Raw genomic sequence first — 15,333 nt, 5'->3', positions numbered from 1 at the left:
AGGGGAAGTGTCTGTTCTGAGACCCCACAGGCAGGAGCACGGGTGGGTCTGTGCTAAAGTGTGGAGGCCTGGGCCACCTGTGCATCTGGATGCCCCGACAGCAGTGTGGTAAATGGCCTAGAGTTGGTGCCCAACCGTATCATATCACATCACACAATTTATGAAGTATTTTATAGCTCAAGAGCTTAATCTAGTGACTGATACTTCACAGGGCATCTCTGAAGTCTTCAGTAGTGTCATAGGCGTGCTACAGATTCGGAGAGGGAAGCCCCGAGGTAGAAGCTACATCTGAACCGAGAGCATCTATGCTCCATAGAAAAGTATGGAGTCCTGGACTTTTGAACTTCCAGGTTGAGGGCCGTGACCACTGCACGCTATTATCTCCAGTCTCATGAGGTCTCTCAGATGTGACTTTTTATAAGCATCCAGCTGACGCAAGAAAACCAAGTTCCAACGACTTCAAAGTGCCTGGGGTACCTGCCTGTATCTTTTCCTTGACAGTGGGAAGACTGGGGAGAGGAGGGGCAGCACTGGTGTCTCTGCAAATATTTGTTTTTCTCTTTGAAACAGTAGCTATGACTCTCAGAGGGGGATAGTGATTACATTCTTGGAATGTATAAATAATAAAACAACCCCCGTGATCAGTTTAAAAATGTATAAAAAAGCACTTGCCTTCAGGAAAGTTAATGTTCAAGTTTCATTTCCTCTAGAGGTAAATACCAATTCAGAGGAGCAGGAGAAGATAGAAAAGAATGAACCAGGTTACTGTAAGAGCATGGGGTCATTGTCATGCAATTCTAGACATTGTTGCAAAAGCTGGAATATTAAAATCTCACCGGGTGGAGAGATGGATGCAGACCAAGGGCAACCTAGAGGGAAATAAGATTGAACTAATGAAAGTTTGCTCTCTCAGTAGTATGTAAAGAATGTCTCCAATATTGTGCTCACTGAAATACTGTCTCTGGGCAATGCGAGAATAATCATAGGTAGAAATTACACTTCCCTCCTAGAATCACATGAACAAGAATAAAAACCGTGTCAGAGAGAACATGATCTGTAGATTTCAGCAAGCTGTCTCATTCTTAATGACTTGAGTATCTTCTGAGATTTCCTGACATAATGAGATTTTGGACTGGGTTAGAGGATGTCTTTATTTCCTTGAATCCTGTGGAATTGCTGATTACTGTCTGATTTTCTTCCTGTTCATATTTGGTTTTGTGTAGGTTCTGTATTGGAGTTGTTAAAACAATATATTTGACTCCATCTCTTCTAACAGAGCTATGAGATACACTTTCTTTGAAAAATTAAACTAAAGTTTACCCAGGTGAAATAACCCCTGAGAATTATCCCTTCAATTTTCAAGACAAGACTGGAACAGTGAACGTTGTTTCTCTTTAGGAAAGAGAACTTGTGGGAAGTAATATTATCCTAAGGCAAAGATCACAGAATCACAGAATAATTGAGGTTGGAAGGAACCTCTGGATATCATCTACCCCAGCCCCTCAGCTCAGAGCAGGGCTGGCTAGACCACATTGCTCAGGGCCATGTCCAGCTAGCTGGGTTTGGATTACCTCCAAGGATGGAAACTCCACAACCTCTCTGGACAACCTGTTCCTGTGTTTGATCACCCTCAGTGTAAAAAAGCTTTTCCTTCTGTTTAAATTGAATTTCATCTATTTCATTTTGTGCCCATTTCTTCTTGGCACCCCCTGACAGATGATGCATGCTGTCCCATCATCCAGGTCATTAATGAAGATGTTAAACAGCATAGGACTCAGTATTGACCCTGGGGTACACCACTGCTCTGCCGCCAGCTGGACTTTGTGCCACTGATCACAATCCTTTGAGTCTGGCAGTTCAGCCACTTTTCGGTTCACTTCATTGTCCATTTATCTAGTCTGTAGTTCATCAGTTAATCTATGGGGTTGTTATGGGAGATGATGTTGAAAGCCTTACCAAAGTTGAGATAAAAAACATCCACTGCTCTCTCTTTGACTACCAAGCCAGTCACCTCATGTAGAAGGCAATCAGGTTGATCAAGTGTGATTTCCCCTTCATAAATCCATGCTGACTATGCCCGGTCACCTTCTTGGACTTAATATATTTGGAAATGGTTTCAGGATTAGTTGCTCCACCACCTTCCCATGGGTCGAGGCAAGGTTGACAAGCCTTTAGTTCCCATAATCCTCCTTCTCCCTCTACTTGAAGATAGAAGTTACATTTGCTTTCTTTCCATTCTCAGGAAGCCTCTCCCAATTGCTATGACTTTCAGAGTGGCCTCTTAGTGACATCTGCCATCTCCCTCAGTGCTCATGGGAGCACCAGTCCCATGGACTCGTGCATGTCCAGTTTATTTAAATGTTCCTTAACCTGAGCCTCTTCCAACAAGAGCAATTCTGCCTTGTTCCAGACTTTTCCACTGGTCTCATGAACCTGGGATTCCTGAAGGCTGGTCTTCCTTGTAAAGATCAAGGCAAAGAAGGCCTGGGGAACCTCCATATTTTCCATGTCCTTTATCACCCTGTTTCCTGCTCCGTTCAGCAGTGGGCCCATATTTTCCCTACTCTTACTTTTGCTGCTGGTATACCTGTAGAAGCCCTTCTTGTTGCCCTTCACATCCTTCAGCAGATTTAACTCCATGTGGAAGTTGGCTTTCCTACCCCCATTTCTGCCCACACAGGCAGTGTCTTCATATTTCTCTGGCTCACCTGATAGTGCTTCCACCTATTCTATGCTTCCCTTTTATGTCTGCATTTTGTCAGGAGCTTCTTGCTCACTGATGCATACCTTCTCCTGTGTTTGCTTGATTTTTCTGCTTGTCAGGATGGACCAGTCTTGAGCTTGGAGGAAGCAACTTTGAAAATCAACCAGCTCTCCTGGACCCCTCATCTCTGCAGGGTCATATGCCATGGGATTCTTCCAAGTAGGTACCTGAACAGGGCAGTCTGCTCTCCTGAACTCCAGGGTGGTGATCCTGATTTTTCCTTTCTTTCCTCCTCTCAAATCTGAACTCCACCATCTCATGGTCACTGCAGCCAAGGCTGCCCCGACCTTCACATCCCCGGCCAGTTCTTCCTTTTTGTAGATATGAGGTTCCAGCAGAGTGGTCTCCCCTCGTCATCTCAATCGCCTGTGTTAGGAAGTTGTCATCAATGCACTCCCGAAACCTCCTGGACTGCTTGTGCCCTTCTGTGTTGTCCTTCCAGCAGACATCGGAGTGGTTAAAATCCCACCATGAGAACCAGGGCCTGCAAACGTGAGGCTTCTTCCAGTTGTCTGAAGAAGGCGTCATCTACTTTTTCCCAATCAGGCTTACTGACACAGGTCTGCATCCTACCCACCACAGCCTCACCCATGTTGGTCTGTCCACTAATCCTGACCCATAACCTCTCAGCTGGCTCATCATCCATCCCGAGGCAGAGCTCCATGCATTCCTGCTGCTCTCTCATGTAAAGGGCAACTCCCCCTCCTCGCCTGCCCAGCCTGTCCTTCCTAAAGAGCCCGTATTCATCCATGGCAGTCATTTGAGTTATCCCACCATGTCTCTGTGATCCTGAAAAGATTGTAGCCATGCAACTGTCCACGGACTTCTACCTCTTCCTGTTCCCCATGCTGTGCATGTTAGTGTATGAGAGAGGCACCCAGTTCTGCTGATTTCCCAGAAAAAGTAAGAGATCCTCCCATAATCTCCCCCATAATCCTTGGGGTATGTCTACGTGGCTAAGCACACACAGACCTGGGTGCTTTTGCTCACCCTTTAACCTGAGGAACAAGATAACTTTGATTCTAGCACTGTTCAGCTGTATTAGAGATGTGCTTTGCTTGCACATTAATAACTCTTATTGCAATAGCGTGCATATTAGCCCATTCTAACCCAGCTCTTTAGCCTGTAGGCTGGCATGGGTTACAGATTACATCCATCTTTGTGTTCACCCATGTAGACTAGACTGCTGGAAAAAAATGAAAAATACTGAAATTACAGTTTGGCCACTTGTGAACAGGAAAAATAACTTTAGCATCTTCCCCACAAATTTTAGAAGTGGGTTAATAATATATATTACTAGTTAGGTACATGTCTATCATTTTGGTAAAGGAAATGGCCAAAAAAGCTGCATCAGATAGGCTTAGTTTGAGAAAAAAATCAAGGCCATAGTCCCAGCTAGATGCAGCTACCTAAATGACAGGATGATGAGGCATCTAGTTTCTTAGACAGCTGAGCAGAATGAATAAATTTGAGCTAACTGTTCAATGCTATGTGGTCAGTTTTCCTTCCTGGACCATTACATAAACATTTCTGGATCTGGTGCCACTAGTCATACCAGTGTGTTTATTCATGTTAATGAAGAGGTTTTGGTGAATTATGTTTTGTCTCATCAAGTACCTCTGCTGGCTATACCACTGTACTATGCTATTGTCTGCAAAAAGAGAAGCCCTCAACCCCTCTTGAAGAGCTTTTAACATCATCTTTGTCAGCTCTATTTTATACACTTGCCCATTCCACTTTGTTGTTCCTGACTATATTACCATTTATTTCCATACTGTATAGACGAAATGAACCGCCCCATTTCTTTTTACAAATCATAAGGCATCTTGGTAGCAGTCCTCTGATGTCTGCCAGACCCCTGTTCTGGCAGATATAGTAAAATTCACCCAAATGGAAATTCTTCTTTCCTAGAAATAACAAGTGTTTTAATGTAAAGTTACTTGTGGTGTAATACGCTGTAACCTTTCCTGCCCTTTCTGTAGGAAAAGGCAGCTAATGGCCTGGGTACACCTTCCTTCCTAACAAGTCACAGGCATTTGAAATGGGAATGTAGACAGACACATTGTTTACCATTTTGTTTCTAGTAATTAGAAGTTCAATAAATTTCCCTCTTCCTGCCCTACAGTGGTATTTCAGAGATGTCAATATCCTGATGTTGGCAAACTGACCAATATTGACAAGAAGTAAGCCAGAGGGGACCTCGAGCGTCTACCATGAGGATTTGATTCCAGATGAAATGCAAATGTGCCCTGATAAAAAAATAACTATATCTCCTTGCCTATGGCTTATTTTCTTGGTGTTCTTGCACTGCAGTACAGTCTAGTATGGTATCCTCGAGTCACTTTGAGCATATAAAATGTTATGTATTATGGTACATACTCTCAGGTGTTACAACCACAAATGGATAAACATGTCTTAGATTGATCAAAATCATAGAATGTGTGCTCCCAATATTGCCTGTAAAAGACTGAAGTAAACCCAATTTAAAGCTCATTGACTGGTTTGAGAGAAAAGTTCTGGAAGGACATGGGGAAACGTTGCTACAATCACTTTTATACTGTGCGTTCATCCTCCTCTGGTTACACGAGAGTTTATTGTCTCCCATTTACCTTGAGTACAGAGTTAAGAATCTTGATTATGGACTGTGTCAGCCCCCTGCCCTTGCAACGTGTACTGCCTTTAAAATAGTGCATGCTGAGACGCTCCCAAGGATCCCATACAAATGGAGGATGTTACAGTTGCTCCCTGCCAAATGTTCTGGAGCATGGGATAACCTACACAGTTTGCCTACCGGGACTTGTAAAGCAATTACCTGCACTAATACGAAAAGAGAGAAAGATTTCATGCATCTTATGGGACAACATGAGCCAAATAGATAATCTAAAAGTCCACTTTATAAATACCTTCTTTTCTACTTGAGGAAGTGGAAACTTGAACAAAATTTTCTTATTCATGTCATTTTAACTTTTTTCTTCTTATTTAACAGACAAGCTGAAATCTCAATTTGATGTGGTTAATATCAATTATTGTTTGTAAGACTCGCAAAAGTGGCTGAGGCTTAACTTTGCCATAAACTGAATATTTTGTCAATAGATATGGAAACATATTCTTTAAAATCAGTAGTTGTGAGGGTCAATTCCTCTTGTTAGTGACCTTTCTACTCATATCATATCACTGCCAAGATGGAAATAGGTACTTTTTTAGTCCAAAACTACCGAAACAAAAGGCAAATGAAGCATAGACCTTGGTGATCTCCAAAAGATAATCCAAGGACTATTGATGATTAATGGAATAATTGCTGATAGTCTGCAAAGAGCTATCCGGTTATTGGATCTCCTTTTTTCTAAGTGATCTGCTTCATGAAAAGATAGGTGAAACTCTGTAAGTGTGAATTTTGTAGTAATATTTTTCCACATAGCACATTGTTCTAATTAGTATGTGAATGCTATATAAGTACAGAGAAGAGAGGAGGACAATGTTTTCACGTGTGACAGTGTTGGAATTAATGACCGACAAATACTTACAGATAAGCACTATAAAAAAAGCAAAACAGCTCACCTTTACAATGCATCCTAGAAACTGATATAACTGAAAAATCTGCTTCTGCTGCTTTTTTTAATCTTGTCCGAGATTGTAGATTTTCAGGGAATTTGCCATTTCACTGTGTGTCAGGAAGCATTTCTTGGGCTCTCAGCCTACATTTTCTTTTCTGTTCCAAAATTCTCTTCGGCGCTTTTTAGGGCCCTTTCATGCCTTCCTCCTCATGGGTACTTACACCCTTCAGGTTCCTTCAGATGATTACCACCTCTGATCCACATATGCCTATAATTTGTAATTTTAAACGTACGAAGAAAACCACGTTCTTGGTGGCAGGAGAAGGATCTTTCCCAGACTTACTCAGAGAACTGAAAAAACAAAAGTCCTAACTAGCTGTATCCTTTTGGGGAAGATTTTCCAATGAAAGGTAATTTCTCTGCACAGAGGAAGAGCTTAACTCCCCCTCGTGCCTTTGAAATTCTCCTCCCTCTGTTTTCCATCTACTTTTGTAATCTAGCTATGCTAAAGGACACCTATGAGAGTCAAGTGTCAGCTTGAGACCGGCTAGCAGAAAAAACATCTAAATGGAAAAGCGCAGTTTTGCAATTAAACGTAAGTCTCTCTTTTTGCGTTGTCTCCTTCATTTCTCTTTCTATAATTCTGCTTGTATTATTCTGACAGGGACTTCTGTAAACTCCCAAGATGCCAACCTGAAGCTGACAAGAACGGTGGCAAAAATACCTAAAGCACAAATTCTTTTGACAGCGTAACAGGAGTCTGTCATCTGCTGGAATCACCTTTCATTTTTCCCTTGTGCATTTCTTCTGCTCTGCCCTCTGCACACACACCTCAGCGACAGCCTGAGGGTGTCAGGCATAATTCTGCAAAGACATGGAGAAGGAAAAGAAAACGCCAAGTGTCAAGTCTATCCTGTGACCTCCCACTACGGCATAAACTGAAAATAGAAATCATGGGAAAGTGGCCTGTTAGCTCCTTAAGTCTTGATAGGTTTAATTGGTTTCCAAGTGTTTTCAGAGCTATGCCGGAGAGATATCTGCGTTTAGGATATGATGCAGTGTCCACTGAAATCAATTAGACTCTTTATACTGACTTCAGTGGACTGAACGTTGACCCTGGTTTCCATCGTGAGAGTTCTGTATAAAATCAACCTACTGATGCGCATTTGTAAAGGATCAATATAAAAAACTTTGTTCCACTAGCGTGTAAAAATGAGGCAACGAGGGACATTCTGAAGTTTTGTATTAGAAACACAAGTTCAGTAAAGCTGGTTGGAAGCATAAGAGCTCATATACGTGCTGTTATATGACAATAAAAGAAGCTTTTTGCAGTTACTGCCGATGTCGTTTCTACTGTTACTGATCCAGTACTGCTTTATGTAGTTCTTCTGAAGAAAATGTTCACTGGCATCACTAACCCTGATCATTCAGTTATATTGCCAATTAAGTCCAAGCAGTAATGTTCAAAGGAAATATAGATAAGCACACTGTGAAAAAAGGGTAACTATGCAAAGATAAACCATTGACTCTGATAAAAACTAAATCAAACTGCAGCATTTAGTCAATACATCCCTTTTATTTTTTGCCATTCTGAGTGGTTCTTGTTTTAAAATGGAGACTCTCCACTTCAGAAATGGAGAGCTGACATTCTGCATCTGTATCCACTCCGTTCGATGTTCCTATCACGGTTACCTGCCTTCACTGCCATTTGCCACAAACGCTGGTGTGGGTACGTCAGCTGTCTATGCAGATATGTCACAGAGAGCAAAACCAGTGAACTAATAGTAGATGCTAATAAACAAACTGGCGTTGAATATTCTCTTTTTAATGTGAGCATTGTGTTAACTTAGTTGATGTTATTTTGGCTTACACATCATCAGTAGCTGGAGCTTGCATGGGAAGCAGTTGTAGTACAAAGTACAATGTTCCACAGGTTTGAAAAGTCAAGTTTAATTTTCCAAACGTCTGTAAGTTTATTTTCAACATTTCAACGGCAAATAAAATTCACTTAACAAACTTGTCATATAAATAACTTGCAGCACTGAAGATATGAATTCAGAGTAAAACTGGGGAAAACATAGTCCCTACTGGGTAAAAAGAGCTAACATACCCTGGAAGGCAGAAGCAGCTGACTGGAGTGGCCACAGCATTCTCAAATGGGAGCTTTTCTAAGTAACCAACAGCAGGCACACATTTTCAGTGGGAATAACGGGATGTGCTTAACGTTATTCAATAGTTTAATATTTAATATTATATAATATTTAATAACTTAATAGTTTATGCCTTTGCAGGGAACTGCACAAAGGAGGAAAGAGTGCAGTGAGTCAAATTCCCTGCAAAAGTCTTGGCAGTGGCTCTCACAAAGTAACTGGTCACACTGGAAAGGGGAGGTTTGGAGTACTTGGCTTTTGTGCAGCCTGAATGCAAAGGGCACAATCCACTCAGGCTGATGCTCAGGGACTCTGGAAGACAGGAGACTTCCTTGTGGCTGCTGGCTTCAGTATAGATATCACGGTCATGAAAGTTGTCATGAGCTGGCAGTCCTCTTGCGTGGTGTAGTGGCCTTGCTGTGGGATATGCTGCCAAGAAGGGAATGGGGCCCATAGCCTAGCCAGCAGCCAGCAAATGTCAGGTCTTCCCTATTTTCCTAATCCAGCACCTACTGCCCTTTGCAGTTGTGATACTTATTATAGTGACATACAGAGCAAAGAATGCAGAGTTAAATGACCTCGGAAAATACAGCTGACCAATCTTTTCAGAAGAATAGGCATTTTATTTAAAAAGATCTCTTTTTTCCCCTAACAACTTACACTATAATATTGTCTCATGCATTAGCTTTTTCTTTCTTTTCCATTTTCCTTTTATTGTTCTTTTTATTTTCCTTCACCTTGATTCCTTCTTTTCCTGTGCCAGCTGCCAGTCTAACTGGCCAAAAAATAGGGGGGGAGGGATGAATGGGGTGAGACACAGGGATGCAGAAAAGAAAGAAGTATGGGAGAAAAATATGGGAAAGAATAAGGGGAAATATGAAACAAGAAAGCAGCACATTTCAAAAATCAACCCTCTGATAAAAAGCACAAAAGAAACTATTACAAAGAAATACAAAATTTGCCTATTTTTAAATGAGCAGAATGCAAATAACAGAAAAAGTAATTATCTCTTTTTCAATTTCCTCATGTCCATCTTTAGTACAAGTGTATTGGAGAATGGACACTGCTTTTTGACCAGGATATTTGTTTAGATATCCAAAATTTAACAAAAGGATCTGTTGCTTTAGAACAAGAATGCTAGTGGATAGAACAAGATTTCTTCCACTTGTGCTTTGTCTGGCTAATTAAGGAATAATTTTCAGCACTGTCCACCATTTATTATCTTAGACCTTCAGTTAATGCAGCTCATCTTCCCTTGTGTCAGTTTTCAACAAGGACATGTGCTGGATTGTCTTTAATCCATATTTATGCCCAAACAGAACATGCTGGGTTTTCTTACATTCAGTCTGAAATAACCCCATGAAACAGATGGGGCAAATATCTAACTTAAAGAAGAAATCTTTGGCTTGATTCTTATCTCCTAGTACTATAAATCAGGGATAATTCTTCTAAGGTTAGTGGAGTTACATAACTGTAAATCCAGATAACAGAAGGAGGTGCTTGCTCCTGTTAAGTGTTTGTGACTTTTTCTAAGCAAGGCTTTGGTAATATAATCAGGAGCAGTGATAAATCCTTAACAGATACCTATTGTTCACAGTCAAATGGCCTTTTAGGTCAGCTGTCAAATTGCCATGACTTACTAAGCAGTGGTATCTCTTCCATTCAGTGCCTGGTGTTGAGTGGTATGTTCCTGACAAGCAGAAGAAAATCCAATTATCTACTTTTCTTTCTTGCTTCTTCAGGAAATGTTTCCATTTTTAATACGGCATCTAGCCATACAATACAGATGTTGGTAGGGTGTCTTTAAGAGAATTATATGTTTGCAACTCCTTTTCATAACAGTTGTGAAAGACAGAACCAATTTGCGGCAGCAGCTATCTGAAGAAAACAGCATTAAATCTGTGCCTGGACAGACTCTGTAAGATAATGTTGTGAAAAAGTCATAGAAAATATGCTATTGCATTTCTCGTTCCCATCCTTTTCGACCAGCCAGCTCATCTTAGGAGGGTTGCTGTGAATTGAACAACACCAAAAGGGAGCTACCTGTCATAAAATAATTGTTTCTCTGAAGAGTAAACTATTACATGCCTTTCACAACTCTTCTGAAGCCAATTTTCAAAAATCCTTCAGAACCAGATAAATGGCCATGGAGAGTTTCGAATTATAGGAGACATTCAGCTCCTGAGAGTACGGACACTTGTGTGTCACCCTTTCCTCTACAACAGCGTATCTCAGACTGTTTTGGAGGATAAAACAATGTTTTTCATAAAAACACACCCCAAAACCTCAAACCCACTTAGGTGGTGTCCACATATTCTTTTTATTTTTTTGCTTATATGTATGCAATAGCATTAGGGTTTCTTGGCTTTTTGTGCTGTTTTTTTTGCCATTGCTTCAAGGTAGAAACAAACTTGGCAGGTAGAAACTTGTTCAAAACCACACGTGTATCTCACCCAAACTTGGAAGCTTAGAAATACTTCTGAATCACTCTTTTTTTATATAGTCTCAGTTTGCTTTTGTGGTTACTTCTAGGGTGAAGTGCAGAAGAATCTGGCTGGACTCTTGCTATTTTAACAGCCAGTGCAGTTTTCTGTTCTTTATAAATCATAGTAAATGTAACTGGGAGGACTTTTGAGTCTCAACAACTAGATTTTCTGTGGCAGAATAAATAGTGCTCTGAGAGTATATTTCATTGTCTTCAAACGCCACGGGAACCCTCTGACCTTTAAATGTAAACTTTCAAATTTGTGGGAAGAGGTTTAGCCAAAAGATTCTCATTAACATTTGTGGCAGTTAAGAAGCTGAATCCTTTTCTGCTGAACTAAAATTTACCTCTCTGCCACAGACTATGAAGCTGTATGATGAAAGTCCGAGGAACTGCTAACGCCAAATGTGCTTTCAGAACTCATTTTGCAAAGTTGTCTTACAACAGGCACGGCCATGTCCTGGACTCATTCCATGTGGTCCTGATGGTTTAAAACTTGATGATATTCTGACCTGAGATGTTCAAAGATTTACTTAACGCTATTGTGGTGCTGGAACATCAAATGCCTTTTGTCCAATAAGCAGAGTGCCTTTTTACATGATACAATGCTCATTTTTAAGAGTGTTTCTCTTGAAAGGCAGAGAACCTGTGGAAGTACACCTGCTGCTTCATTGGTAGCATTTTCTATACATTCAGCTGCATTTCCTATGAACTTCTGACAAAATTTTCAGACTTTGGGAACACATTTATTTCATCTGATGATTCAGGTTCTGCCTTTCTCTGAATTTTACCCGTTCCTTGGCTGTAGGTTTCTTGGTCAGCACTGCGGTATATCATTAATTCTTTTTATTTCACTATTTACAGTAACCTTTTCATGAACATTATGCTTTACAGATCCATATATTTTTAAGGCCAGGGGGACTGCTGTGTTAGTCTAAGCTGACCTCCTGTGTTGCAAGAAGTATCCTTACTTACAGAAGTTTGAGAACTGAGTGAATTCCCTTACTTCTCAAGGGCAGTATGAAAACTCCCCCTGACTTTGTGGGTCAAGACTTCATGTCTGCATGACGTTTTCTTTGAACTGATGTGTACAAACACGTAAATTCCTTCCAGGTTTGGTGCTATCACCTCAGTAAAATAATTCAATGGAACAAGCTGAGAGCTAAAGGTCAGAATAGAATGCCTGTGTTCAACAGAACTTACAGAGGTGGAAAAGGGTTTTGCGGCACTTTTTGGCTATACGAGACACTGATCAAACAGAGATCATATTTTATTTTTACTTACAGGACCTGCTGGGTGAGGATTCGGGTCCTTTCTAGGCTCCGTCAGGAAACTTGGTGAGACTGAAAGAGAAGATAGCAAGGTACCTCCCCTCCGCTACCGCTAGTGTAACAAAGCTTGGTGAGAGCAAACCCTGCTGAGCCCTGGCCGCACCAGGGTGTTACCTCTCAATTCCAATTTTTTTCCTACACTTCCAACTTGATGACAGAGAAATGAACTCACAATTTCTCCTCTTCAGCCCAGAATATGCTCAGTCCTCTGATATTCTCAGTGGGCTCTCGGTCACCAAGAACAGCCATAGCAGATGTTGGGGTTTTTCCTTGGGTTGGCTAGGTTCAACAAGCAGGGTTCCCTTTGTTGCTGCAAACATCTCCGCGTGCCTTGGTGTCTGCCTCAGCTCTTCTCCTTTGCTTCCATCTTCTGTGCAACATCATTGCGGAGGAGGAAGATTAGACATGCAACCTATGATTCTTCGGTGGTTGTTCAGCATCTATTGTGAATCAAACAGTGCCTGGAAAGATCTCAGGAAAGTTTATGACAAGGGTTCAACAGCCATCTTATTTTGCGCTTTTCCTTCTTTGAATTTCTCAGTGATAAAGGGGCCTAAGACTCAGGCAAAACTAAAAGCAGTTGCTTGCCTTTCTAATCAACAGATCAAGTGTAGGTGTCATTTTCGCCTCCTACCATACCATAGCTCCACAAACAGCCAAAAGACAGCTAAATGTTTTAGCTGGACTGAAAGTAAACATGTAATCCTATGCTGTTGCCATTCAATAGGTGTCGTGGTTTAACCCCAGCCGGTAACTAAGCACCACGCAGCCGCTCACTCACTTCCCCCCACCCACTGGGATGGGGGAGACAATTAGAAGGAAAAAGGTAAAACGCATGGGTTGAGATAAGAACAGTTTAATAGAACAGAAAGGAAGAATCTAATAATGATAATAATAACAATAATAAAATGACAATACTAATAAAAGGATTGGAATATACAAAACAAGTGATGCACAATGCAATTGCTCACCACTTGCCGACTGATGCTGATGCCCATTTAGTTCCTGAGCAGCGATCCCCCCAGGCCAACGCCCCCCAGTTTATATACTGGGCATGATGTCACATGGCCTGGAACACCCCTTTGGCCAGTTTGGGTCAGCTGCCCTGGCTGTGTTCCCTCCCAACTTGTTGTGCCCCTCCAGCCTTCTTGCTGGCTGGGCGTGAGAAGCTGAAAAATCCTTGACTTAGTCTAAACACTGCTTAGCAACAACTGAAAACATTGGTTCTTCTCATACTGAATCCAAAACATAACACTATACCAGCTACTAGAAGGAAAATTCACTCTATCCCACCTGAAACCAGGACAAGAGGGCTTAATTTATTTTTCAAAAGGCAGGTGTCCAGCACCATGTGAGACTCCCTGAGATACCGCTGGCACCTGCACAGGGCAGGCAGGTGCGACACAAGAGCTACAGGCGACCCACTCCTTCCAGAGCAGCAGCTGAAGACCGGGTGCGATCACTGAAGGCGTCTCAAAAGACTCTAAATGCCTGTGCTTTGGCAGCTGGATTGAAACCGAAGTGACTGAGTGAAGTATAAACTTAGCATTTTTAAGGTGCTAAAATCAAATCACCTGCAGCAGTGGCATGATTAACTTCATTTCCAAAACCAAATGTGTCTACATTTGTTAGTGTTGACCTGTTTCCATCATTGCTTTCAAAGAAAACCGAATTTCTGTTGCCTGCTACCATTACTGCCTGTAAAATGCCGTGACAACAAGCTCTTCATGTGTGTAAGTTTAGAAAATAAGGCCACCTTTCTGTCCATTCTGGTTTAATGACTTTCAATGGCTCCATTTATTTTGAAACAAGTTACAGCATAAAGCAATTTTGCTACTCAATAGCTTTTGGGTGCAATCTGTTTTTGACTTAGTAAATAGATGAAGCTTTCAAACAGCCTGAATTCTTTAACTGAAAAAAAAAAGGCTAGAGACAAACTTCAGAGGCAACAAGCTTCTTCATGCTTCATGATATTCTCCAAAAAGAAAATCACAAAATATATGGATGATTTGCCTTTCAAAGAAAGGAGAAAACTGGAAAATCCTAATGAAATTATATCATCAAACATAGCCCATGTTAGTTACATTATCTTGCCACATAAGTATTTGCGCTGGGATGGAGTACAAGTACATTTTGCTGAACAAGCTGAAAATGCTGCCTTAGGAGAACAGGCTGACTTCAGCTTTATTCAATTGCTTTGCTTTCAGGCGATTTCTGGTATTTCAAAGTGACTGACAGAATCAAGTCAAATTCACAAACTCACTCATTCAAAATGATATAAATTATGACCTTTAAGATCAGAATGGATATTTCTGAGAAAATTTCAAGAAAGTACTGTATAGTTACGGCAGATGAAAATAATTGACTTTTACAGAGAGCAGGTGGTTTTATGGCTGCTGTGTGTGGAAGGTGACACGAATGTTCGCGAAGGATTCACCTCTAGGTTGTACCAAGTAATCTGATCAGTGTCTGTAACCGAGTCAACGATGACAGATTCGTTATTGTGTCTAGATGTGGGGATCAAACACTGCCAGAAACGGTGTGGTGATATTGTAGGATTAATATCAGACATTGCATCCAGCTTGCAACTGGCAGGGTCACATATATCATTATTATAGTGGGCATGATTTGAATTAAGCTTGCCCGGAGAACACTGAGAATAATACTGTACTAAAAACTATGAAACTGTTTATGAAACTACACGTCAAGGGAAAAGTATCCTAAAGGAGATGCTATGTTAAAGAGAAAAAATTCCTATGTGTCTTACTGAGAAATATGATGTGGTACAAAGTGCCACACGTAGAGATAAAACGCGTGATGCTGTGTGCGCCAGCAGGCATCCATGTCACACAACGAGTAAAACTGACTTCCAGTGAAGAAGTATAGAGTTACCTGACTATGTGGACAAAGTAGGAGTGAAAAAATATTATAAAGAAATATCAGGAAATGAGAGCTTGAAGACAGGGTATAATAGTTCAAATAGGAAAGTGTTTACTTGCTTGGTACAAAATGAGCTCTAAACATGATAAATGGTTAGAAAGACACACAG

Source organism: Harpia harpyja, chromosome 3 (assembly GCF_026419915.1).
Source record: "Harpia harpyja isolate bHarHar1 chromosome 3, bHarHar1 primary haplotype, whole genome shotgun sequence".
NCBI classification, from domain to species: domain Eukaryota; kingdom Metazoa; phylum Chordata; class Aves; order Accipitriformes; family Accipitridae; genus Harpia; species Harpia harpyja.
This window is presented reverse-complemented; position numbering follows the sequence as displayed.